Genomic DNA, 26,146 nt, shown 5'->3' with positions numbered 1-26,146 from the left:
AGCACAAGGCTATCTTACGTAATCTTTACAAAAACAAAACAGCAAAAACACACACATATATATATATATATATATATATATATATATATATATATATATATATATATATATATATATATATATATATATATATATATATATATATATATATTTAATCACTGCGACTTGTGATGTACTTCCACGAAATAGGGGACGAACGAGTTTTGATAACGATTTGTCTTGAATTCCACATGGTTTGATTTCAGCTTTGACCTTGTCCGGGCATTCACTGCACCATCATGTGGTGTTGAGGTGCGGCAAGCAACGATTTACCAAAAGACATTATTAAGTTGTCACGTCTATCTCGCAATGATTCAAATCTCAGATTTCCCAGTGTTTGGACATAATTTACTACTCTATCTTTGGTTGTGACTGCTACCGCTCTCTTCTGACTAGCTTCAATTTCGTCACATAAGTAGCTGGTTTTTATGGACAAAAGGGCCCTAAACAGGTGCAGCGAATTCGAGTTATCCTCTTACATAAGTTAGATAGGCACTTTTGGAACTGTCGTCATTACACTCAAATCGGTGCATTGTACGAAGAGCTTGGGTTGATGCGTTTCCGGCTTTTACATGCTCGGTAAAGCTCCATTGAGTCAAAAGCACAATTTCAAGGATTTTTGACGACGAAATAATTGGAAATGGCACTAGGGGAACTGGAGGTCACGTTTTAGAGGGCAAAACCTGATGATTTTCAGAGCAAAATGGCTTTCTCAAAATTTTGATTGAGCGACATTGGGGGAAAAATGAACGTGGGAGTGGGGCTAGCTGCCCTCCAATATTTTGATCACTCAAAAAGGGTACTAGAACTTTTGATTTCCAATCAAATTAGCCCTCTCCCGATCTTCTACGATTAGTGGTTTGATATGATCGCCCCTGTAAAAAACAAACAACAAATAACGAGGGTCAACTTCAAACGAACAGATATTACAACAAATGCACCACCCTCCCAAATCCCCCAAGACTACTGTCTAATTGGGTAAAAAAAAAACAGTCTTTTACCGTGTCTCTTAAGGCTTTTTTATAATTTTTATTTCAATAGCAACGGGTCAGCTCAAACAGATTTTCCCCTTTTATCTAACATTCAAGCTGACCTAAGATTCTATCTTAATTATCTTTAGGAATTGGAATATGAAAGCTCGTTAATATGTATTTCTTACCAAGAACTTTTGCTCACAGTTTTTCAACACCCACTTCTCTTAGAAGAACTTCTTCAATGGAATTTTTTTTTATTACACACGCATAGCTTGAAAGAAATTCTGGAATTTGTTCCATTTTATTTTTGGTTTTTTGATTTGTACAACACATGCCGGGGTGGTCCACAATTAAAACTCAAAGTAAATATTTAAAACATGTTATACGTCATAGGGTTTAATTTATACTTTCGAATTAGGTGTTGACACAGAAGCTCAAACCCTGGCACGCAATATTTATTTTTGAGTTTTAGCTTTATCTAAATGAATGGAAGAGAATTTCCTCGGTTTTGAAACTATGCTTTGAGTATTTGAGTTAATCAGAATAATTAAATTTTTGACGTAACCTTGAAGGAATTGGCATATTACCGTATCTGAAATGACGGTAGTTGCTCATGGAGTGTGTCATTAATACAATATCTAAATCCTACTAAATCAAGTTGTGCGGGAATGGGTAATACGGCCATATTTCCAAAGTGGCTTGCATCAGACTCCTTCTGAAGACCAGAATATAATTTGCAATTTATTGTAAAACCAAAAATGAATGTTGAATGACAGTTTAATATTCATATACTGATGTTTATTCATCAAAGTCTTAATATTTTTTTATTTATTAAAGTTAAGAAAAAGAAAATGCTTAATATGTAGTTTGTTTTCAGTAAAGTGCAAATTATGTTCAGGTCTTCAGAAGGCATGGGGTGTGTCGGCCCTACTCATGTTAGTTTCTGTTCTTTTTTAGTTTGACTCGGTTATTACTGTAATTTCTGTTCGTTTATGGTTTCATTTATTTATTGATTGTGATTTGTGGTAATTTTACACTTGGTCGATTGTTTTACTTTATTTCTACTCATTTTCAGTTTAATAGAGATCTTTAGAAATATTTTGTGGAAAAAGCTCTTTGAATTAATCATGTTAAAAGATGTTCAATATTTTTGAACATCTGGAATTGGCCATATTGACAGTACATTATTTTGATTTTGATGAAATGACAGTTATACAACACATCATTTTACTTAAAATATCATGACGAAAGCAATGATACTATTAAGTACTTTTGATATACTAGAAGTTCTTCAATACTTCTAAGTGTTTTGTAGATCACGTCAACCTGTAAACGAACAGATAAGGACCAAATATTGGCCAAGATGATTTTATTTTTAAGGATCAATATAAGAATTTTAGACGAATACAAAGAATATATTTCCAGGATTTTATCCAGGGGGGCTATTGGCTTTGTCCCCCCCCCCCCCCAAATTTTATTCGACTCATAAAAAACGTTATAAAAATGCATACAAAGAAATTTTTGATGCATTTTTAAGGTTTTTGTAACCCCTCACGCCTCACTCACTAAAAATACCCCACCTTGGACAAATCCTGAATGCGTCCTTGTATATACTGAAACCTGAGCATCTAGAACTATAAATCCCTGGAACTACGTACAATATCATCACTGGTGCTCCAGATCTTCAAGAGCTAAATGCATCAGATTCTTCTTTTAAAAATACTATGAGCCTCTGTGAGAATTTTGTATTGGCGGAGGTTACATTAACACTTACTTGCACTTGCAGCAGGGCCAGGCATTTTTCCGCCTTACTTGGCATCTTTTCCTATTATTTCTGTATTAAAAAATGTTTCTTTTTATTTTTTCACTGCCATATTAAATTTTTTTCTCATTGTTGATATATTTTGCTTCAATTGAAAATGGAAAGGCAGTGTTGTCCAAGAAATTAATTAGCACCAGAACAAAACGGTTGTAAATGAGATCAGTTGAGTACTTTGCGCATTGTCCTTTTGATTTTTTCAAAAAGAACATTGCCTTTGGCTTTGACTCAGACGTCTTCACTAAGCTGAATTCATTTATCCAGAAGAAAGGGTTCCACTTTTTTGATGTCTCGTCAGCATCGCAATCATCATGTTAAAAATGGCACCTAAACCCAAAACTGACCTCAAGACCATAACCACCACCATCGCCATGCTCTGTGTGTCAACAGAAGGACTTTTGTTGAATATTTATCAGAGGTAGTTGTTAGTAGAAAGGCCTCATGAGCTACAGGGGGGAGTTCATATATGGGCATAGAGTCCCTAGGGAGATGGTTTTTGTCAGTGAGAATGGAAAAACAGGAATTTTCTCACATTTATGGATGTTGTTTGGACGGTTATGTGTGTTGGTCAATTTATTTGATGTTTTTCATGGATGTCAACATCAATTTATGTCTGTTTTTGTCAGTGAGAATGGAAAAACAGAATTTTTCTCACTTGAAAAAACAGGAATTTTCTCACTTTGATGGTTGTTTCTTTGACGGTTATGTGTGTTGGTCAATTTATTTGATGTTTTTCTCGGATGTCAACAGCAATTCATGTCTGTTTTATGTTTTTCTCACTGAGAATGAAAAAACAGGATTTTTCTCACTTTGATGGATGTTTCTTGGACGGTTATGTGTGTTGGTCAATTTATTTGATGTTTTTCATGGATTTCAACATCAATTTATTACTGTTTTATGGTTTTTGTCACTGATAATTAAAAAAAAGGATTTTTTACACTTGAAAAAACATGAATTTTCTCACTTTTATGGTTGTTTTTTGGACGGTTATGTGTGTTGGTAAATTTATTTGATGTTTTTCATGGATGTCAACATCAATTTATGTCTGTTTTATGGTTTTTGTCAGTGAGAATGGAAAAACAGAATTTTTCTCACATTCATGGATGTCAACATCAATTTATGTCTGTTTTATGGTTTTTGTCAGTGAGAATGAAAAAACATGAATTTTCTCACATTCATGGATGTCAACATCATTTTATGTCTGTTTTATGGTTTTTGTCAGTGAGAATGAAAAAACAGGAATTTTCTCACTTTTATGGATGTTTCTTGGATGTTTCACTTTGAGGGATGTTTCTTGGATGGTTATGAGTAACACATGACACATGACACATGACACATGACACGTGACACATGACACATGACACGTGACACATGACACACGACACATGACACGAAACATGACACATGACACGACACATGACACATGACACAAGAATGACGTAATCAACTAGGACAAATGGATTTTCTGAGAAATTGATTACATAATCGGTAGAACCATATCAGGAGGTCGTGACGGGGGTCCATATATGGACATAGAATGACGTAATCGACTAGGACAAATGGATTTCTGAGAAATTGATTACATAATCAGTAGAACCCTATCAGAAGGTCATGACGGGAGTCCATATATGGGCATAGAATGACGTAATCGACTATGACAGTTGGATATCTGAGAAATTGATTACATAATCGGTAGAACCCTATCAGGAGGTCCTGACGGGAACAAGTTCCTTTCTTAATGTCCCTCCTAAACCCATTTTCCAACTTGAAGTACTTAATATTTTCACCCTCATAGCGCTTTTTACTATTTTGTTAGTCATCAAAAACTATATTCTATTAACAAAGACCATTTCATAGCTAGTTGCTATCTTTACATACCTAGTAAGACCATTTTACAATAGGTGGTACTTCTCTTAGTCACCAACGCACATTACAATATATCTTGTCTGGTAAATCACAACCAGCAAACACATTTAAAAGACCATTTCTGAGCAACTTAAATTCTCAATATCCCTCCTAAACCCATTTTACAATTTGAAGTACTTATCTTTTTCACCCATAACTATACTTTACAACTTTTTGGATACCTCAACAACAAGAAATACTTTTCAAATGCCATTTCAGAGCAACTTTTTTTCTTAATGTCCCTCCTAAACCCATTTTACAAGTTGAAGTACTTATCTTTTTCATCCACAACTAAACTTTACAGCTTTTTGGATACCTCAACACCAAGAAATACTTTTCAAAGACCATTTCAGAGCAAGTTTCTTTCTTAATGTCCCTCCTAATCCCATTTTCCAAATTGTATTACATATCTTATTAACCCACAACTATACTTTACAGCTTTCTGGATAGCTCAACACCAAGAAATACTTTTCAAAGACCATTTCAGAGCAAGTTACTTTCTTAATGTCCCTCTTAAACCCATTTTCCAACATGAAGCACTTTTCTTTTTCAGTCACAACTATACTTTACAGCTTTTTGGATACCTCAACACCAAAAAATACTTTTCAAAGAACATTTCAGAGCAAGTTACTTTCTTAATGTCCCTCCTAAACCCATTTTACAAGTTGAAGTACTTATCTTTTTCACCCACAACTATACTTTACAGCATTTTGGATACCTCAACACCAAGAAATACTTTTCAAAGACCATTTCAGAGCAAGTTACTTTCTTAATGTCCCTCCTAAACCAATTTTCAGACTTGAAGTACTTATATTTTTCACCAACAATTATACTGTACAGCTTTTTGAATACCTCAAAAACAAGAAATACTTTTCAAAAGACATTTCAGAGCAAGTTAGATTCTTAATGTCTCTCCTAAACCCATTTTCCAACTTGAAGTACTTATCTTTTTCACTCAAAACTATACTATACAGCTTTTTGGTTACCTCAACACCAAGAAATACGTTTCAAAGACCATTTCAGAGCAAGTTACTTTCATAATGTCCCTTTTAAACCCATTTTACAACTTGAAGTAAATATTTTTTTAATCCACAACGCTACATTACAGATTTTCTGTTGCCTCAACATCAAGCAGTAGTTTTCAAAGACCATTTCAGAGAAAGTTAATTTCTTAATGTCCCTCCTAAACCTATTTTACGACTTGATAAAATTTTCTTTTTCACCCACAACTATACGTTACAGCCTTTTTGATGCCTCAACACTAAGAAATTCTTTTCAAGGACCATTTCAGAGCAAGTTACTTTCTTAATGTCCCTCCTAAACCCATTTTACAAGTTAAAGTACTTATCTTTTTCACCCACAACTATACTTTATAGCTTTTTGGATATCTCAACACCAAGAAATACTTTTCAAAGACCATTCCAGAGCAAGTTACTTTCTTAATGTCCCTCCCAAACCCATTTTCCAACTTGAATTACTTATCTTTTTCACCCACAACTATAATTTACAGCTTTTTGGTTACCTCAACACCAAGAAATACTTTTCAAAGACCATTACAGAGCAAGATACTTTCTTAATATCCCTCCTAAACCCTTTTTTCAACTTGAAGTACTTATCTTTTTCACCTACAACTATACTTTACAGCTTTTTGGATACCTCAACACCAAGAAATTGTTTTCAAAGACCATTTCAGAGCAAATTACTTTCTTAATTTCCCTCCTAATCCCATTTTCAAGCTTGAAGTACTTATCTTTTTCACCCACAACTATACTTTACAGCTTTTTGGATACCTCAACACCAAGAAATACTTTTCAAAGACCATTTCAGAGCAAGTTGCTTTCTTAATGTCCCTTCTAAACCTATTTTCCATTTTGAAGAACTTATCTTTTTCACCACAACTATACTTTACAGCTTTTTGGATACCTCAACACCAAGAAATACTTTTCAAAGACCATTTCAGAGCAAGTTACTTTCTTAATGTCCCTTCTAAACCAATTTTCCAACTTGAAGAACTTATCTTTTTCACCACAACTATACTTTACAGCTTTTTGGATACCTCAACACCAAGAAATACTTTTCAAAGACCACTTCAGAGCAAGTTACTTTCTTAATGTCCCTCCTAAACCCATTTTCCAACTTGAAGTACTTATCTTTTTCACCCACAACTATACTTTACAGCTTTTTGGATAGCTGAACACCATGAAATACTTTTCAAAGACCATTTCAGAGCAATTTCCTTTCCTAATGTCCCTCCTAAACCCAATTTCAAACTCAAAGTACTTATCTTTGTCACCCAAAACTATACTGTGAAGCTTTTTGGAAACCTTAAAACAAAAAAATACTTTTCAAAAGACATTTCAGAGCAACTTCCTTTCTTAATGTCACTCCTAAACCTATTTTCTAACTTGAAGTACTTATCTTTTTCACCCTCAACTCTACTTTACAGCTTTTTGTATACCTGAACAGCAAGAAATACTTTTCAAAGACCATTTCAGAGCAAGTTACTTTCTTAATGTCCCTCCTAAACCCATTTTCCAACTTGAAGTACTTATCTTTTTCACCTTCAACTATACTTTACAGGTATCCAAAAAGCTGTAAAGTATAGTTGTGGGTGAAAAAGATAAGTACTTCAAGTTGGAAAATGGGTTTAGGAGGGATATTAAGAAAGTAACTTGCTCTGAAATGGTCTTTGAAAATTATTTCTTTGTGTTGAGGTATCCAAAAAGCTGTAAAGTATAGTTGTGGGTGAAAAAGGTAAATACTTCAACTTGTAAAATAGGTTTAGAAGGAACATTAAGAAAGTAACTTGCTGTGAAATGGTAATTGAAAAGTAGTTCTTGGTGTCGTGGTATCAAAAAGACTCCAAAGTATAGATGTTGGTTAAAAAGACAAGACATACATGTTGGAAAAGGTTTGGAGGAGGGAAAATTAAGAACTGAACTTGCTATGAAATTGACTATTAAAATTATTTATTTATGTTGAAGTATACAAAAAGCTGTAAAGTTTAGTTGTGGGTGAAAAAGAAAAGTACTTCTAGTTGGAATATGGGTTTAGGAGGGTCATTAAGAAAGTAACTTGCTCTGAAATGGTCTTTGAAAAGTATTTCTTGGTGTTAAGGTATCCAAAAAGCTGTAAAGTATAGTTGTGGGTGAAAAAGATAAGTACTTCAAGTTGGAAAATGGGTTTAGGAGGAACGTTAAGAAAAAAAATTGCTCTGAATTGGTCTTTGAAAAGTATTTCTTGGTGTTGAGTTATACAAAAAGCTGTAAAGTATAGTTGTGGATGAAAATGATAAGTACTTCAAGTTGAAAAAAGGGTTTAGGAGGGACATTGAGAAAGTAACTTGCTCTGAAATGGTCTTTGAAAAGTATTTCTTGGTGTTGAGGTATCCAAAAAGCTGTAAGGTAGAATTGTGGGTGAAAAGATAAGTACTTCAAGTTGGAAAATGGGTTTAGGAGGGACATTAAGAAAGTAACGTGCTCTGAAATGGTCTTTGAAAGGTATTTCTTGGTGTTGAGGTATCCAAAAGCTGTAAAGTATAGTTGTGGGTGAAAAAGAAAAGTACTTAAAGTCGGAAAATGGGTTTAGGAGTGTCATTAAGAAAGTAACTTGCTCTGAAATGGTCTTTGAAAAGTATTTCTTGGTGTTGAGGTATCCAAAAAGCTGTAAAATATAGATGTGGGTGAAAAAGATAAGTACTTCAAGTTGGAAAATGGGTTTAGGAGGGACATTAAGAAAGTAACTTGCTCTGAAATGGTGTTTGAAAGGTATTTCTTGGTGTTGAGGTATCCAAAAAGCTGTAAAGTATAGTTGTGGGTAAAAAATATAAGTACTTCAAGTTAGAAATTGGCTTTATGAGGGTCATTAAGAAAGTAACTTGCTCTGAAATGGTCTTTGAAAGGTATATCTTGGTGTTGAGGTAACGAAAAAGCTGTAAAGTATAGATGTGGGTGAAAAGGATAAGTACTTCAACTTGTAAAATGGGTTTAGGAGGGACATTAAGAAAGTAACTTGCTCTGAAATGGTCTTTGAAAAGTATTTCTTGGTGTTGAGGTATCCGAAAAGCTGTAAAGTATAGTTGTGGCTGAAAAAGATAAGTACTTCAACTTGAAAACTGGGTTTAGTAGGTACATTAAGAAAAAAAGTTGCTCTGAAATGGTCTTTGAAAAGTATTTCTTGGTGTTGAGGTATCCAAAAAGTTGTAAAGTATAGTTGTGGGTGAAAAAGATAAGTACTTCAAATTGGAAAATGGGTTTAGGAGGGACATTGAGAAAGTAACTTGCTCTGAAATGATCTTTGAAGAGTATTTCTTGGTGTTGAGATATACAAAAAGCTGTAAAGTATAGTTGTTGTTTTAAATACATAAGAAATCAAATTTTTAATTTGTGTGGAGTATTTACTGAAAGATAGTATCTTTCTATTAAATTGTCTTTTAAAAGTTTATATTTTTGTGTAGTTATCATATATGATTCAAAATATAGTTGTGGGTGAAAAATATAAGTACTTCAAATTGGAAAATGGGTTTAGGAGGGACATTAAGAAAGGAACTTGTTCCCGTCAGGACCTCCTGATAGGGTTCTACCGATTATGTAATCAATTTCTCAGATATCCAACTGTCATAGTCGATTACGTCATTCTATGCCCATGTATGGACTCCCGTCATGACCTTCTGATAGGGTTCTACTGATTATGTAATCAATTTCTCAGAAATCCATTTGTCCTAGTCGATTACGTCATTCTATGTCCATATATTGACCCCCGTCACGACCTCCTGATATGGTTCTATCGATTATGTAATCAATATCTCAGAAAATCCATTTGTCCTAGTTGATTACGTCATTCTTGTGTCATGTGTCATGTGTCATTCGTCATGTGTCATGTTTCGTGTCATGTGTCATGTGTCATGTGTCACGTGTCATGTGTCATGTGTCACGTGTCATGTGTCATGTGTCATGTGTTACTTTTAACCATCCAAGAAACATCCCTCAAAGTGAGAACATCCAAGAAACATCCATCAAAGTGAGAAAATGCCTGTTTTTTCATTCTCACTGACAAAAACCATAAAACAGACATAAAATGATGTTGACATCCATGAATGTGAGAAAATTCATGTTTTTTCATTCTCACTGACAAAAACCATAAAACAGACATAAATTGATGTTGACATCCATGAATGTGAGAAAAATACTGTTTTTCCCTTCTCACTGACAAAAACCATAAAACAGACATGAATCGCTGTTGACATCCATGAAAAACATCAAATAAATTGACCAACACTCATAACCGTCCAAGAAACATCCATCAAAGTGAGAAAAACTCTGTTTTTTCATTCTCAGTGAGAAAACCATAAAACAGACATGAATTGCTGTTGACATCCGAGAAAAAAATCAAATAAATTGACCAACACACATAACCGTCTAAGAAACAACCATCAAAGTGAGAAAATTCCTGTTTCTTCAAGTGATAAAAATTCTGTTTTTCCATTCTCACTGACAAAAACCATAAAACAGACATGAATTGATGTTGACATTCATGAAAAACATCAAATAAATTGACCAACACACATAACCGTCCAAACAACATCCATAAATGTGACAAAAACCATAAATGTGACATTCTCACTGACAAAAACCATCTCCCTAGGGACTCTATGCCCATGTATGGACTCCCCCTTGTAGCTCATGAGGCCTTTCTACTGTTGTTATTTTTTTCCTCCCCTCCTCCTCTCCACTCGGTGATATTTTAATACAAAAACATATAAATCTTACAACTTTATACATTATCATCATATAAACGTGAAAAAAAAGAAAAAAATTATTATATACCAGTCAATATATTAGTGGACATGAAGGCACACTACCATTTAACTTTTTTCTTGCCAAATATCTATCGCTCCCCCCGTTCCAGGGTGTCCTTTCCCCTCTAGGAGACACTTTTCCGGTGGCATTTTTACTTCAATTTCTTCAAATTCATATCCTTCAATTTTCAGTAATACGAATTCGAATTTTAAAGGTGGTCTTCCAAAAGGCTTACTCTTACAACTTTAAAATTTTTTAGCACAAAAAAAACTATTTGCTCTCTCGTAGACTGGGCGTCCTCCGTCCACAAGAAACCCATACTTGCGGTGGCACTTTTTTTTCTTTTTTTCAGCCCTTTTTTCGACCAACCTTAATCAACAAAAAAACAAAATACAACCAACCCATCAACAAAAAAACAAAAATAACCTTAATAACAACGTGTAAGAGGGCACAGAACTGAACAGAATCTTGAACCATGTCTCCTATGGACGAGGAGACCACCCACGGCGGGGCTGGTTCTTCCAGCTCAAGTCTGTGTGCCCCTCGTCCTCCATTCGCTTGAGTTCTTGATATAATTTTATGATTCTCGAAAGCATTCCGAGATCTAGGGCAGGGGAAGCGATGAATACCATCGGAAAACTTGTTATGCTTAGTAGAAGACTTAGTGTTTGTACTTGTGCTAACCGAGCTTAGTTTGATTTACTGAAGCTCAGTTGTCCAGTTTCTTAGGGTTGTCATTTGAGCTGTGATTATCGAGATGATTACTGAAACGTACCAATAAATATCTGAGAAACTAGTTATTTTTTTTTAGTTGGTTGCTTTACTTAGCGCTTTTTACTAATAATTCGGTAGTAACAGTTTTTCTGACTGTTGCTTTACAGTTTTCTCTTCAAACACCCAAAGGCCTGGGTTTAATATCAAGAAAGTTGGATTCTAAGTACATTCGGGAAAAGGGGATCTGTTTTTCGGTGCATTGTACGAAGAGCTTGGGTTGATGCGTTTCCGGCTTTTACATGCTCGGTAAAGCTCCATTGAGTCAAAAGCACAATTTCAAGGATTTTTGACGACGAAATAATTGGAAATGGCACTAGGGGAACTGGAGGTCACGTTTTAGAGGGCAAAACCTGATGATTTTCAGAGCAAAATGGCTTTCTCAAAATTTTGATTGAGCGACATTGGGGGAAAAATGAACGTGGGAGTGGGGCTAGCTGCCCTCCAATATTTTGGTCACTCAAAAAGGGTACTAGAACTTTTGATTTCCAATCAAATTAGCCCTCTCCCGATCTTCTACGATTAGTGGTTTGATATGATCGCCCCTGTAAAAAACAAACAACAAATAACGAGGGTCAACTTCAAACGAACAGATATTACAACAAATGCACCACCCTCCCAAATCCCCCAAGACTACTGTCTAATTGGGTAAAAAAAAAACAGTCTTTTACCGTGTCTCTTAAGGCTTTTTTATAATTTTTATTTCAATAGCAACGGGTCAGCTCAAACAGATTTTCCCCTTTTATCTAACATTCAAGCTGACCTAAGATTCTATCTTAATTATCTTTAGGAATTGGAATATGAAAGCTCGTTAATATGTATTTCTTACCAAGAACTTTTGCTCACAGTTTTTCAACACCCACTTCTCTTAGAAGAACTTCTTCAATGGAATTTTTTTTTATTACACACGCATAGCTTGAAAGAAATTCTGGAATTTGTTCCATTTTATTTTTGGTTTTTTGATTTGTACAACACATGCCGGGGTGGTCCACAATTAAAACTCAAAGTAAATATTTAAAACATGTTATACGTCATAGGGTTTAATTTATACTTTCGAATTAGGTGTTGACACAGAAGCTCAAACCCTGGCACGCAATATTTATTTTTGAGTTTTAGCTTTATCTAAATGAATGGAAGAGAATTTCCTCGGTTTTGAAACTATGCTTTGAGTATTTGAGTTAATCAGAATAATTAAATTTTTGACGTAACCTTGAAGGAATTGGCATATTACCGTATCTGAAATGACGGTAGTTGCTCATGGAGTGTGTCATTAATACCATAATTATCTAAATCCTACTAAATCAAGTTGTGCGGGAATGGGTAATACGGCCATATTTCCAAAGTGGCTTGCATCAGACTCCTTCTGAAGACCAGAATATAATTTGCAATTTATTGTAAAACCAAAAATGAATGTTGAATGACAGTTTAATATTCATATACTGATGTTTATTCATCAAAGTCTTAATATTTTTTTATTTATTAAAGTTAAGAAAAAGAAAATGCTTAATATGTAGTTTGTTTGCAGTAAAGTGCAAATTATGTTCAGGTCTTCAGAAGGCATGGGGTGTGTCGGCCCTACTCATGTTAGTTTCTGTTCTTTTTTAGTTTGACTCGGTTATTACTGTAATTTCTGTTCGTTTATGGTTTCATTTATTTATTGATTGTGATTTGTGGTAATTTTACACTTGGTCGATTGTTTTACTTTATTTCTACTCATTTTCAGTTTAATAGAGATCTTTAGAAATATTTTGTGGAAAAAGCTCTTTGAATTAATCATGTTAAAAGATGTTCAATATTTTTGAACATCTGGAATTGGCCATATTGACAGTACATTATTTTGATTTTGATGAAATGACAGTTATACAACACATCATTTTACTTAAAATATCATGACGAAAGCAATGATACTATTAAGTACTTTTGATATACTAGAAGTTCTTCAATACTTCTAAGTGTTTTGTAGATCACGTCAACCTGTAAACGAACAGATAAGGACCAAATATTGGCCAAGATGAGTTTATTTTTAAGGATCAATAGAAGAATTTTAGACGAATACAAAGAATATATTTCCAGGATTTTATCCAGGGGGGCTATTGGCTTTGACCCCCCCCCCCCAAATTTTATTCGACTCATACAAAACGTTATAAAAATGCATACAAAGAAATTTTTGATGCATTTTTAAGGTTTTTGTAACCCCTCACGCCTCACTCACTAAAAATACCCCACCTTGGACAAATCCTGAATGCGTCCTTGTATATACTGAAACCTGAGCATCTAGAACTATAAATCCCTGGAACTACGTACAATATCATCACTGGTGCTCCAGATCTTCAAGAGCTAAATGCATCAGATTCTTCTTTTAAAAATACTATGAGCCTCTGTGAGAATTTTGTATTGGCGGAGGTTACATTAACACTTACTTGCACTTGCAGCAGGGCCAGGCATTTTTCCGCCTTACTTGGCATCTTTTCCTATTATTTCTGTATTAAAAAATGTTTCTTTTTATTTTTTCACTGCCATATTAAATTTTTTTCTCATTGTTGATATATTTTGCTTCAATTGAAAATGGAAAGGCAGTGTTGTCCAAGAAATTAATTAGCACCAGAACAAAACGGTTGTAAATGAGATCAGTTGAGTACTTTGCGCATTGTCCTTTTGATTTTTTCAAAAAGAACATTGCCTTTGGCTTTGAATCAGACGTCTTCACTAAGCTGAATTCATTTATCCAGAAGAAAGGGTTCCATTTTTTTGATGTCTCGTCAGCATCGCAATCATTATGTTAAAAATGGCACCTAAACTCAAAACTGACCTCAAGACCATAACCACCACCATCGCCATGCTCTGTGTATCAACAGAAGGAATTTTGTTGAATATTTTTCAGAGGTAGTTGTTAGTAGAAAGGCCTCATGAGCTACAGGGGGGAGTCCATATATGGGCATAGAGTCCCTAGGGAGATTGTTTTTGTCAGTGAGAATGGAAAAACAGGAATTTTCTCACATTTATGGATGTTTTTTGGACGGTTATGTGTGTTGGTCAATTCATTTTATGTTTTTCATGGATGTCAACATCAATTCATGTCTGTTTTTGTCAGTGAGAATGGAAAAACAGAATTTTTCTCACTTGAAAAAACAGGAATTTTCTCACTTTGATGGTTGTTTCTTGGACGGTTATGTGTGTTGGTCAATTTATTTGATGTTTTTCTAGGATGTCAACAGCAATTCATGTCTGTTTTATGGTTTTCTCACTGAGAATGAAAAAACAGGATTTTTCTCACTTTGATGGATGTTTCTTGGACGGTTATGAGTGTTGGTCAATTTATTTGATGTTTTTCATGGATGTCAACATCAATTTATGTCTGTTTTAGGGTTTTTGTCAGTGATAATGTAAAAACAGGATTTTTCTCAATTGAAAAAACAGGAATTTTCTCACTTTGATGGATGTTTCTTGGACGGTTATGAGTGTTGGTCAGTTTATTTGATGTTTTTCATGGATGTCAACATCAATTTATGTCTGTTTTATGGTTTTTGTCAGTGAGAATGGAAAAACAGTATTTTTCTAACTTTGATGGATGTCAACATCAATTTATGTCTGTTTTATGGTTTTTGTCAGTGAGAATGAAAAAACATGAATTTTCTCACATTCATGGATGTCAACATCATTTTATGTCTGTTTTATGGTTTCTGTCAGTGAGAATGAAAAAACAGGTATTTTCTCACTTTGATGGATGTTTCTTGGATATTTCACTTTGATGGATGTTTCTTGGATGGTTCTGAGTAACACATGACACATGACACATGAGACATGACACATGACACCTGACACATGACACGTGACAGATGACATACGACACATGACACGAAACGTGAAACGTGACACATGACGAATGAAACATGACACATGACACAAGAATGACGTAATCAACTAGGACAAATGGATTTTCTGAGAAATTGATTACATAATCGGTAGAACCATATCAGGAGGTCGTGACGGGGGTCCATATATGGACATAGAATGACGTAATCGACTAGGACAAATGGATTTCTGAGAAATTGATTACATAATCAGTAGAACCCTATCAGAAGGTCATGACGGGAGTCCATATATGGGCATAGAATGACGTAATCGACTATGACAGTTGGATATCTGAGAAATTGATTACATAATCGGTAGAACCCTATCAGGAGGTCCTGACGGGAACAAGTTACATTCTTAATGTCCCTTCTAAACAAATTTTCCATTTTTGATTACTCATTTTTTCCCCAAAGACTCTAATCTGCACCTGAATGAATGCCACCAAAACAGGCAATACTTTTTGTTGGCCATGTCTGTGCAAGCACCTTTCTTAATGACCCTCCTAAGCCCATTTTCCAACTTGAAATACTTAACATTATCACCCACAACTCTACTTTCCACCATGTAGTCAAACTAAAAACACAGAAATAAATAAAAAATAACATTTCAGAGCAAGTTACTTTCTTAATGTCCCTCCTAAACCCATTTTACAATTTGAAGTACTTATCTTTTTCATCCACAACTATACTTTACAACTTTTTGGATACCTCAACACCAAGAAATACTTTTCAAAGACCATTTCAGAGCAACTTTTTTTCTTAATGTCCCTCATAAACCCATTTTACAACTTGAAGTACTTATCTTTTTTACCCACAACTATACTTTACAGCTTTTAGGTTACCTCAACACCAAGAAGTACTTTTCAAAGACCATTTCAGATCAAGTTACTTTCTTAATGTCCCTCCTAAACCTATTTTACAACTTGAATTACTTTTCTTTTTCACCCACAACTTTACTTTACAGCTTTTTGGATACCTCAACACCAAGAAATACTTTTCAAAGACCATTTCAGAGCAAGTTACTTTCTTAATGACCCTCTTAAACCCATTTTCCAAGTTGAAGTACTTATCTTTTTCACCCACAACTATACTTTACAGCTTTTTGGATACCTAAACACAAAGAAATACTTTTCAAAGATCATTACAGAGCAAGTAACTATCTTAATGTCCCTACTAAAACAATTTTACAACTTGAAGTACTTATCTTCTTCAACCACAAATATACTTTACAGCTTTTTGGATACCTCAACACCAAGAAATAATTTTCAAAGACCATTTCAGAGCAATTTAATTTCTTAATGTCCCTTCTAAACCCATTTTCAGACTTGAAGTACTTATCTTTTTCACCAACAATTATACTTTACAGCTTTTTGAATACCTCAACAACAAGAAATACTTTTCAAAAGACATTTCAGAGAAAGTTAGTTTCTTAATGTCACACCTAAACCCATTTTCCAACGTGAAGTACTAATATTTTTCACCCAAAACTATACTTTACAGCTTTTTGGTTACCTCAAAACAAAGAAAAACTTTTCAAATCCAGTTTTAGAGCAATTTCATTTCTTAATGTCGCTTGTAAACCAATTTTACAAATTTAAGTACATATCTTTTTAATCCACAACTATATGTAACAGCCGTTTTGTTCAATCAACACAAAAACGAAAAATTAAATAACACTTTAAGAGAAATTTAATTTATTAATGTCCCTTCTAAACCCATTTTACAAGTTGAAGTTCTTATTTTTTTCACCCACCACTATACTTTACAGCTTTTTGGTTACCTCAACACCAAGAAATACTTTTCAAAGACCATTTCAGAACAAGTTACTTTCTTAATGTCCCTCCTAAACCCATTTTACAAGTTGAAGTACTTATCTTTTTCACCCACAACTATAGTTTACAGCTTTTTGGATAACTCAACACCAAGAAATACTTTTCAAAGACCATTTCAGAGCAAGTTACTTTCTTAATGTCCCTCCTAAACCAATTTTCCAACTTGAAGTACTTATCTTTTTCCCCCACAAATATACTAGACAGCATTTTGGATACATCAACATCAAGAAATACTTTTCAAAGCCTATTTTGAAGCACCCTACTTTCTTAACATCCCTCCTAAACCCTTTTTCAACGTGAAGTACTTATCTTTTTCACCCACAACTATACTTTACAGCTATTTGGATACCTCATCATCAAGAAATTGTTTTCAAAGACCATTTGAGAGGAAGTTACTTTCTTAATGTCCCTCCAAATCCCATTTTCCAACTTGAAGAAATTATCTTTTTCACCCACAACTATACTTTACAGCTTTTTGGATACATCAACACCAAGAAATACTATTCAGAGACAATGTCAGAGCAAGTTGCTTTCTTAATGTCCCTTCTAAACCTATTTTCCATTTTGAAGAACTTATCTTTTTCACCCACAACTATACTTTACAGCTTTTTGGATACCTCAACACCAAGAAATACTTTTCAAAGACCATTTCAGAGCAAGTTACTTTCTTAATTTCCCTTCTAAACCTATTTTCCAACTTGAAGAACTTATCTTTTTCACCACAACTATACTTTACAGCTTTTTGGATACCTCAACACCAAGAAATACTTTTCAAAGACCATTTCAGAGCAAGTTACTTTCTTAATGTCCCTCCTAAACCCATTTTCCAACTTGAAGTACTTATCTTTTTCACCCACAACTATACTTTACAGCTTTTTGGATACCTGAACACCAAGAAATTCTTATCAAAGGACCTGGACTTGCTAATGCCATTCATAATGTTCCTTTTACATTAATGGCCCTACACGTAGTACATATCTTTTACACCCACAACTATACTGTAATGCTTTTTGGATACCTTGACACCATGAAACAAAGTGCAATAGAAAGGACCGGTCTAGTTCGTTACTTAATGTCCTTCCTAGGCACATTTTCCAAATTGTAGTAATTATGTTTTTCACCCACAACTAAACATTCAAGCTTTTCGGAAGAATCAACACCATGAAATAGTTTTCAAATAACATTTCTGAGCTAGTTACTTTCTTAATGTCCCTCCTAAACCCATTTTCCAACTTGAAGTACTTATCTTTTTCACCCACAACTATACTTTACAGGTATCCAAAAAGCTGTATAGTAAAGGTTTGAGTGAAAGATACAAGGACTTCTAGTTTAAGAATTTGTTTAGGTTGGAGAATACGACAGGAAGATGCTCTGAAATGGTCTTTGAAAAGTATTTATAGGTGTTGAGGTATCCATAAAGATGCAAAGCCTAGTGTTGTGTGAAAGAGATAATTACTTCAAATTGGAAAATAGCTTTAGAAGGGACATTAATAAAGTAAATTGCTCTGAAATGGTCATTGAATAGTAGTTATTGTTGTTGTTGGTTCCAAATGGCTGCAAAGTATAGTTTTGTTTAAAATAGATAAGTACTTCAAGTTGGAATATAGTTTTAGTAGGGAAAATTAAGAAAGAAACATACTCTGACATTGACTTTTACTAGTATTTTTTGTATTTGAAGTATACAAAAAGCTGTAAAGTCTAGTTGAGGGTGAAAAAGATAAGTACTTCAAGTTTGAAAATGGGTTTATGAGGGACACTAAGAAAAGTAACTTGCTCTGAAATGGTCTTTGAAAAATATTTCTTGGTGTTGAGGTATCCAAAAAGCTGTAAAGTATGGTTGTGGGTGAAAAAGATAAGTACTTCAAGTTGTAAAATAGGTTTAGGAGGAACGTTAAGAAAAAATTGCTCTGAATTGGTCTTTGAAAAGTATTTCTTGTTGTTGAGGTATCCAAAAAGTTGTAAAGTATAGTTGTGGGTGAAAAAGATAAGTACTTCAAATTGAAAAATGGGTTTAGGAGGGACATTGAGAAAGTAACTTGCTCTGAAATGATCTTTGAAAAGTATTTCTTGGTGTTGAGGTATTCAAAAAACTGTACAGTATAGTTGTGGATGAAAAAGAAAAGTACTTCAAGTTAGAAAATGGGCTTAGGAGGGACATTAAGAAAGTAACTTGATCTGAAATGGTCTTTGAAAAGTATTTCTTGGTGTTGAGGTATTCAAAAGCTGTAAAGTATAGTTGTGGGTGAAAAAGATAAGTACTTCAAGTTGGAAAATGGGTTTAGGAGGGACATTAAGAAAGTAACTTGCTCTGAAATGGTGTTTGAAAAGTATTTCTTGGAGTTGAGGTATCCAAAAGTTGTAAAATATAGTTGGGGGTGAAAAAGATAAGTACTTCAAGTTGGAAAATGGGTTTAGGAGGGACATTAAGAAAGTAACTTGCTCTGAAATGGTCTTTGAAAAGTATTTCTTGGTGTTGAGGTATCCAAAAAGCTGTAAAGTATAGTTGTGGGTAAAAAAGATAAGTACTTCAAGTTTGAAAATGGGTTTAGGAGGGACATTAAGAAAGTAACTTGCTCTGAAATGGTCTTTGAAAAGTATTTCTTGGTGTTGAGGTATCGAAAAAGCTGTAAAGTATAGTTGTGGGTGAAAAAGATAAGTACTTCAACTTGTAAAATGGGTTTAGGAGGGACATTAAAAAAGTAACTTGCTCTGAAATGATCTTTGAAAAGTATTACTTGGTGTTGAGGTATCCAAAAAGCTGTAAAGTATAGTTGTGGGTGAAAAAGATAAGTACTTCAACTTGTAAAATGGGTTTATGAGGGACATTAAGAAAAAAGTTGCTCTGAAATGGTCTTTGAAAAGTATTTCTTGGTGTTGAGGTATCCAAGAAGTTGTAGAGTATAGTTGTGGGTGAAAAAGATAAGTACTTCAAATTGGAAAATGGGTTTAGGAGGGACATTGAGAAAGTAACTTGCTCTGAAATGATCTTTGAAAAGTATTTCTTGGTGTTGAGGTATCCAAAAAGCTGTAAAGTAGAGTTGTTGACTGTACAACATTATTAAGTCAATTTGTAATATTTGTTTATTAGTGACATTAAGACAATAACTATCTCTGAAAATTCATTTTAAAAGTTTTTATTTGTTTTTAGGTATCCAAAAAGCTGCAAAGTATAGTTGTGGGTGAAAAAGATAAGTACTTCAAATTGGAAAATGGGTTTAGGAGGGACATTAAGAAAGGAACTTGTTCCCGTCAGGACCTCCTGATAGGGTTCTACCGATTATGTAATCAATTTCTCAGATATCCAACTGTCATAGTCGATTACGTCATTCTATGCCCATATATAGACCCCCGTCATGACCTTCTGATAGGGTTCTACTGATTATGTAATCAATTTTTCAGAAATCCATTTGTCCTAGTCGATTACGTCATTCTATGTCCATATATGGACCCCCGTCACGACCTCCTGATATGGTTCTACCGATTATGTAATCAATATCTCAGAAAATCCATTTGTCCTAGTTGATTACGTCATTCTTGTGTCATGTGTCATGTGTCATTCGTCATGTGTCATGTTTCGTGTCATGTGTCGTGTGTCATGTGTCACGTGTCATGTGTCACGTGTCACGTGTCATGTGTCATGTGTCATGTGTTACTTTTAACCATCCAAGAAACATCCCTCAAAGTGAGAACATCCAAGAAACATCCATCAAAGTGAGAAAATTCCTGTTTTTTCATTCTCACTGACAAAAACCATAAAACAGACATAAAATGATGTTGACATCCATGAATGTGAGAAAATTCATGTTTTTTCATTCTCACTGACAAAAACCATAAAACAGACATAAATTGATGTTGACATCCATGAATGTGAGAAAAATACTGTTTTTCCATTCTCACTGACAAAAACCATAAAACAGACATAAATTGATGTTGACATCCATGAAAAACATCAAATAAATTGACCAACACTCATAACCGTCCAAGAAACATCCATCAAAGTGAGAAAAACTCTGTTTTTTCATTCTCAGTGAGAAAACCATAAAACAGACATGAATTGCTGTTGACATCCGAGAAAAAAATCAAATAAATTGACCAACACACATAACCGTCTAAGAAACAACCATCAAAGTGAGAAAATTCCTGTTTCTTCAAGTGATAAAAATTCTGTTTTTCCATTCTCACTGACAAAAACCATAAAACAGACATGAATTGATGTTGACATTCATGAAAAACATCAAATAAATTGACCAACACACATAACCGTCCAAACAACATCCATAAATGTGACAAAAACCATAAATGTGACATTCTCACTGACAAAAACCATCTCCCTAGGGACTCTATGCCCATGTATGGACTCCCCCTTGTAGCTCATGAGGCCTTTCTACTGTTGTTATTTTTTTCCTCCCCTCCTCCTCTCCACTCGGTGATATTTTAATACAAAAACATATAAATCTTACAACTTTATACATTATCATCATATAAACGTGAAAAAAAAGAAAAAAATTATTATATACCAGTCAATATATTAGTGGACATGAAGGCACACTACCATTTAACTTTTTTCTTGCCAAATATCTATCGCTCCCCCCGTTCCAGGGTGTCCTTTCCCCTCTAGGAGACACTTTTCCGGTGGCATTTTTACTTCAATTTCTTCAAATTCATATCCTTCAATTTTCAGTAATACGAATTCGAATTTTAAAGGTGGTCTTCCAAAAGGCTTACTCTTACAACTTTAAAATTTTTTAGCACAAAAAAAACTATTTGCTCTCTCGTAGACTGGGCGTCCTCCGTCCACAAGAAACCCATACTTGCGGTGGCACTTTTTTTTCTTTTTTTCAGCCCTTTTTTCGACCAACCTTAATCAACAAAAAAAACAAAATACAACCAACCCATCAACAAATTGACCAAAAATAACCTTAAAACCGACGTGCATGAGGGCACAGAACTGAACAGAATCTTGAACCATGTCTCCTACAGACGAGGAGGCCACCCAAGGTGGGTCTGGTCCTTCCAGTTCAAGTGCGTGTGCCCCTCGTCCCCAATTCGCTTGAGTTCTTGATATAATTTTATGATTCTCGAAAGCATTCCGAGATCTAGGGCAGGGGAAGCGATGAATACCATCGGAAAACTTGTTATGCTTAGTAGAAGACTTAGTGTTTGTACTTGTGCTAACCGAGCTTAGTTTGATTTACTGAAGCTCAGTTGTCCAGTTTCTTAGGGTTGTCATTTGAGCTGTGATTATCGAGATGATTACTGAAACGTACCAATAAATATCTGAGAAACTAGTTATTTTTTTTTAGTTGGTTGCTTTACTTAGCGCTTTTTACTAATAATTCGGTAGTAACAGTTTTTCTGACTGTTGCTTTACAGTTTTCTCTTCAAACACCCAAAGGCCTGGGTTTAATACCAAGAAAGTTGGATTCTAAGTACATTCGGGAAAAAGGGATCTGTGTTTCTTCCAGATTCTTTCGTGTCAAAGCAGCAGATTCCTTTTTTTTTTTAGTACAATTAAGAATCCGAGATCCAAGGGTGCGTCTTGGCACAGCCACTAAACAGAAAAGCAGGTAGTATGATAAAAGGGAAAGGGACGTGTGAAGACGTGATAAAAGGCAACTTTTACCCGAGGGGTTAACAACTGGGCATTTTGAGGGACACCTGGAGGCATGAGGCACGCCGGAGGCATGCCTCCGGAGGCATTAAAAATGGACAGGGAAGGAAACTTATAAAATATTCCAAAGGGCGCAATATGTAAATATATACAGCTTGCCTGTTATTCGGTATCTGTTTAATATTTCAGCACCTTCAAAAGCGATCTTTTAAAACTTGGAAAAAATCATTTACGGGTTTATTTGGCAAGGAAAAGAACCCCCAAGACTGAAAACAACTGATATGTACCTAAAGAAGAAGAACGGAGGATTGCAAGTTGTTGATATCCATGCAAAAACTAGGTAACCCTACGATGGCACCATGGGCGCCCATAAGCTGAATTCCAGGGGGGGGCCAAACTTTGTCTAATTGCTACTTTTAATGCTATATAATAGAAATCCCGGAACAAAAATATAAAAATAAGGCAGCATCATTCAGCCAGGGGGGGGGGCAACAGCCCCCCCCTGCCCCCCCATATGGGCGCCCATATGGCACTGATGGTGTTAATTTTTCCTATTACACATGAAGCGTTGCCACCAGGTAAATAAAATTCCGATTTTTCTTCAAAAAAAAATCCCGTAACACGGTTTTTAAGTTATACAGCATAGGGCTTTGTTGTGATGATGTAAAAAGCAAGGTGCGAAATTCGAAGTACCATGAAACGTGATTTCTAGTTGTAACTAACAACTGATTGTCAATATTCCTAGAATTATTTCGACTTTAAAACGTTCTGGTGGATTAGTAGGATTTACGACCAATATTTTAAGCCAAAACAATTTGCCAAAGTTCCGAAAAAACGTGTCTACACATCCACATTTCATCGTTATTGGAATTTCCCGCCCAAAAATTGAAGTCATGCTTTGTAGCATTCTTCAATATGGCTTTCTCAGCGGTAAAAGATGCCTTTTATGAACGCTTCACACGTCCCTTTCCCTTTTATCATACCAGCTTTTCTGTTTAGTGGCTGTGCCAAGACGTGGCTGTGCAAATTTTAAAGTTGTAACAGTAAGCTTTTTGGAAGACCACCTTTAAAATTCAAATTCGTATTAGTGAAAATTGAAGGATATGAATTTTCAGAAATTGAAGTAAAAATGCCACCGGAAAAGCGTCTCCTAGAGGGCACCCTGGAACGGGGGGAGCAATAGATATTTGGCAAGAAAAAAGTTAAATGGTAGTGTGCCTTCATGTCCACTAAGACATTGACTGGTATGTAATAATTTTTTTTTTTGAAGTTTAGTAGATATGATAATGTATAGAGATGTAAGATTTATATGGTTCTGTATTAAAATATCACCGAGTGGAGAGGAGGAGGGGATGGGAAAAAATAACAACTAACCCTGAAAAATGTTGAACAAAATTCCTTCTGTTGACACACAGAACATGGCGATGATGGTGGTTATGGTCTTGAGGTCAGTTTTGGGTTTTTGTGCCATTTTCAACATGATGATTGTGTTGTTGACGAGACATCAAAAAAGCGGAACCCTTTCTTCTGGATAAATGAATTCAGATTTGTGAAGACGTCTGAGTCAAAGCCAAAGACAATGTTGGTGCCGATTTCCATAGAAACGGGTTCTGCTGAATGCATGATATACAGGCCGGAGTCACAGTAACCCTGGTCTACCAATGCGGCAGTTAATGTGAGATCAGCATTCAGCCGGAACCACTGGCACAGAATTCTTATGTCGTCAGGAAACGGCATCGCCATATTCTGCGTGTCAACAGAGTGGCATCTTCGCCCAGACAAGTAGCCAAACTGTATGACCCGCCCAACTAATACTCTCTTTCTCCTGCCAACCGGTCTGTAAACACACCATTCACCGATACGCAATTCCGATTTCACACCGACCTCTGCATTGGTTTGTGGCGACTCACGTAGTCCTACTCGTCGGCCCTGGACCATCACCCGTTTTAATCGGTCACTATTCAGCTTCTCAGAGCTTTCCCTCAGCAGCCACAACAGCGTGGATTTTTTTATTGGTGTTATGGAGCCGTCAGAAGTCTTGACAAGACAAAACCTAGAATTCTTCATGTTCGTCACAGGCTCACTAACCCAATTTTTTCTCAACTTGGTGTTTCACACAGTGAGCAATCACTGGCAAATCTTCAAAGATGCCGTCATTTTCCGAGCCCGATTCAGTGTCAGTCGCGGAACCCTTTTCCTGCTTATCGGACAGATTATTTTCCTCTGAGTCATCGTCTGAGTCACTGTCGTGAAGTACAGAAAGACGAACATTTGGTACTTGGTGACCAAAAGAAGAAAGTACGTCGTCGGGTATAAAGGCTTTCATTATTCGCTGGCTTTCAATACGAGCTCGCCCTAGCTCGAGCTTGATTTCATCGTCCCCGGGCAAAGAAAAATCGGAACTGACAGACACAACACCAATGGATCTAACTCGCTTGGCCGTGGGCAAGGACAACTGTTCATTAGAATATTGAGCTTCAAAATCCGTTATACTTTCATATCGACGAATTCGATGTAGAAGTTGGAGGAACGAAGAGTTTATTACAGTACTGTAAGTGCTGGTTTGAGACCGCATCTTCCTAAAAAAAAATCTTCACACTGTTGGCTATGCATGTCGGAGAGTTTGAAAAGATGTTCGAGCCCAAGCCGTTTGAATCGACGAATGAGAAGTACTAGGGAATGCATATTTATCTCTAGGCAATGGTAAAGGTTTGTGGTACTAAAATTTTCGTTCAAAGAATAATGTCCACTTTTTAGGACCCAAGATCTCCAATGTCGAACGCAGTAAACAACACGACCAAGTAAAGATAACGTCTCAAGAGGAGAAAGTTTGCCGTCGTAAAAAACGCGCCGTACGCTTTCCATGAGTCAAAGATAAAACTGTGTTCCTTTGCTTCCAGGAACACGCTGTTTCAGGTGTGCCGGAGGCACGGAGGCACAGCCAGAGGTACGAACGAAGGGACACCTGCGACGGTCAGTTATTAGCCCCTCGCTTTTACCGCTGGCCAAGCCATATTGAATAGGGCTGCGAAGCGTGACGTCAATTCTTGGGCGGGAAATTCAAATAACGATGAAACGTGGATGCGTAGACACGTTTTTTCGGAACTTTGGCGAATTGTTTTGGCCTAAAATATTTTTCGTAGATCCTACTAATCCACCAGAACGTCTTCACTTCGAAGTAATGCTAGGAGTATTGACAATCAGTTGTCAGTTACAATTAGAAACCACGCTTCATGGTATTTTGAATTTCGCACCTTGCTTTTTACGTCATCACCGCGCAGCCCTATGTTGTATAACTTAAAAACCGTGTTCTGGGATTTTTATTTTTGAAGAAATATCGGAATTTTATTCTTGAGCTGGTGGCAACGCTGCATGTGTAATAGGAAAAAGAGACACCATCAGTGCCATCGCAGGGTTACCTAGTTTTTGCATGGATATCAACAACTTGCAGTCCTCCGTTCTTCTTGTTCAGCTAGATATCAGTTGTTTTCAGTCTTGGGGGTTCTTTTCCTTGCCAAATAAATCCGTAAATGATTTTTTCCAAGT

At 35.5% G+C, this 26,146-nt stretch overlaps 1 protein-coding gene across 1 annotated transcript in view; it reads right to left on the bottom strand.

The window, feature by feature from the left end:
- Hdc (histidine decarboxylase) overlaps positions 1-26,146 on the bottom strand; it is a 130,830-nt gene that overhangs the window by 65,765 nt on the left and 38,919 nt on the right. The gene's annotated exons all lie outside the window — the stretch shown is intronic.

This window comes from Artemia sp. Qi Xiang Cuo, chromosome 19, assembly GCF_049724085.1.
Source record: "Artemia sp. Qi Xiang Cuo chromosome 19, ASM4972408v1, whole genome shotgun sequence".
Taxonomy (NCBI): Eukaryota; Metazoa; Arthropoda; class Branchiopoda; order Anostraca; family Artemiidae; genus Artemia; species Artemia sp. Qi Xiang Cuo.
The sequence above is the reverse complement of the archived record's forward strand: the minus strand, read 5'-3'. Positions and strand labels throughout refer to the sequence as shown.